Source organism: Mesocricetus auratus, unplaced genomic scaffold (assembly GCF_017639785.1).
Source record: "Mesocricetus auratus isolate SY011 unplaced genomic scaffold, BCM_Maur_2.0 Super-Scaffold_100041, whole genome shotgun sequence".
NCBI lineage: Eukaryota > Metazoa > Chordata > Mammalia > Rodentia > Cricetidae > Mesocricetus > Mesocricetus auratus.
In genome coordinates, this window is record NW_024429218.1 from 10,401,920 (window position 1) to 10,404,531 (window position 2,612).

Below are 2,612 nucleotides of genomic sequence, written 5' to 3' on the forward strand. Positions count from 1 at the left end.
GTCAGTACAGCACTATACAGACAAGTCATGGGCCATTGCACCCATGTAGAAGTATTTGAAAAAGTATTGCCATTGAAAGTGATCCTTCTCCTGAGAAAGGAATGTTGGAATCTCTCCAGACCGTACAAATTAACTACAGTTTCTAACACAGATACAAGATCAGAAAAACAAACTATAACTTCACAGAAAAATGTTTCTCACAACTATTTCATTTCCCATAGTACACTTGTTTATAGGGTAAACCTGTAAGTAAAGACAAGAAGAATCAATTGTAATTTCAGATTGACCTGAGTTCATTTCCATGATTCTATAATTGACTGGCAGTTTCTGAATCTAGTGTTAAATAACTGAGGGCGCTGCCCTTCACTATACTAACAGATATCATTCTATCATTAAGTTTAGATATCCATGATTCATTTCCACTTACACAAAGCAGAAAATTTAACAGTATGTCTCAATTATTTTTCCATAAACTCAACGAATTGAAGATATCAAAATTAGTACAGTGAAATCTTTAATTCATTCATTGTAAGGCATGGAGTTATCCCCAAAGGCAAGCCTTTATAACCTTCCACCCACATGAAAGCCTTTGTTTTTGCTGAGACATAAACTGTGAGGGTTATCTCATCTAGATCACTACTTTTTGCTGTGAGCATGTTTCCTACCTCCAACACTCTCATCTACAGAGTCTGCACTTGAAGAACATGCTGAGTCTATGCAGTCAGTGCGATAAAACAGAACAGACCTGGTAAGAGAAATCATTTTACAGTTCGTTTTTAAAGTGCTCCATGTGCGGTATCAATAGAAATCCACTAGGACTAGTAAGAGCTTTACAAAAGGTCAGCAGATATCAAGGGTGATCTTTTTTAAGTATGAATAGTTTGAGCAAGTCTTCATCAGGCACATTCAAATCCAGATAAAACAAAGACCGCACAACACCACTCCATAAACAGGGGGTATCAGAGGTGCTGCTGGGATAAGGTCACGTGTGTAAACACAGACTGGTTCTGAAGAGCAATGTGAGACTTCGTCAAATCAAACACTGAACGAAAGAAAATACGGACTCAATCCTTAGAAGTAAAGTAATTCAAATCCAAATGCTTGGAGCTATACCACAAAAAAGAAATCCCATGGCTACTAGGTTGCTTCATCCATGTTATCATCACTGTCTGCACCAAAATCATCCCAATCTTTTTTTATTATCATTTTTTATTTTAATTTTAAATAGCTTGTTTTACATGTCAATCCCAGTTCCCTCTCCCTCCCCTCCTCCCGCACTCCCCTTCCCCCCCCAGCCTCCCACCCTATTGCCAATTCCTTCCACATAGGGGATATCTAGAGTCTGTCATTTCGCCCCAGGTAGGGTCCAGGCACTCCCCTAAGAGTCCAGGCTGAGAGAGCATCCCTCTTTGTGCTATGGGTACACGATGACAGTTTGTATTCCAGGGATAGACACTGATCCACTGCTCAAGGCCCCATAGGTTGCCCAGGCCTTCTCACTGACACTCACATTTGAGGGGTCCAGATCAGTCCCATGCTGGCCTCCCCGCTGTCGGTCTGGGGTCCAAGAGCTCTCTCCTGTTCAGATCTTTGAAGTAGGAGTTAATGAAGTCGTGTTCCTCCTCCAGCTCCTCTTCATCATACTCCTCTTACTCTTCATAGTCATTTTCATCATCACCGTCTTTATTCATCTTTTGGCTCCCCTCTTTCTCTTCATTTTCTTCATCCGATTTTTCACTATCACCTCCCTTTTCTAATTCATCATTTTTTTTCAACACATTTGCAGAATTAGTGAGTGAAGGCCCTCTGTCTGAAGCTTTGGCTGTTTTGGATTTTGGAGCCGCTGTCTTGCATATTTTCTTTGGCATCATGTCTCTGGGAAGGCTTCTCCAGTCTGGTATCCATTCTTCTTTGTATACCTTCCCATACTGCTTACTATACCTTTCAATATCATCTTGTTTTTCTGCAGGTGTTTCAATAAAATATAGCGTTCATTTCACTGTTTCTCTCAGCTCTTGTTTCAAGGCTAGTATGTAATCCTCACCTTCTACTGTTTTTGGGGGCAATGACCTGTAATCTTTATCAGAAAACAGTAGTGGTGGCTTCAACACAACATCAGGTGGCTTTCTCCCCCTGCTGAAGCCAATGGCCTCAATATTAAGGGTATAGCCAGCATGTCCTCTCCCTTTGTTACGAGCCATCAGAACCGTTTATATGAGGGGTGTGGACAAACCCTGCTCACAACCTCTCGAGGCTTGGACACGCTGTGCAGCTGAGGTGACAAGCGGTCCCTGCAGCCGTACCAGCCAGGAGCCTCGGATTCCACCTCCACCTTCCCTGGCAGTGATTATTGTCCTCGACATTCAAATCTTTTACTATGTCTTTTATGATTGAATTTATTTAAAAATAAGTATTAAATAAGATCTTTGTCTGCAATAGTTAAACCTGAAATATAAGCATGAGCAAGGTTTTGATGGGTGTGAGAGGATATGTCAACTGTATTGGCCACTAATTATCATGAGCTGTAAGTCCATAGCCAAATATTGTCCCATAAAAACTATTGTGTACTCATCTGTGATTCTTTGTCAATCTTAGCCCTTTCAGTAATTTTC

The 2,612-nt window shown here is 41.0% G+C and overlaps 1 pseudogene; it reads right to left on the reverse strand.

The window, feature by feature from the left end:
• Nucleotides 1-1,137: 1,137 nt before the first annotated feature.
• LOC121135679 lies at nt 1,138-2,201 on the reverse strand (annotated as a pseudogene).
• Between the last annotated feature and the right edge of the window lie 411 nt (nt 2,202-2,612).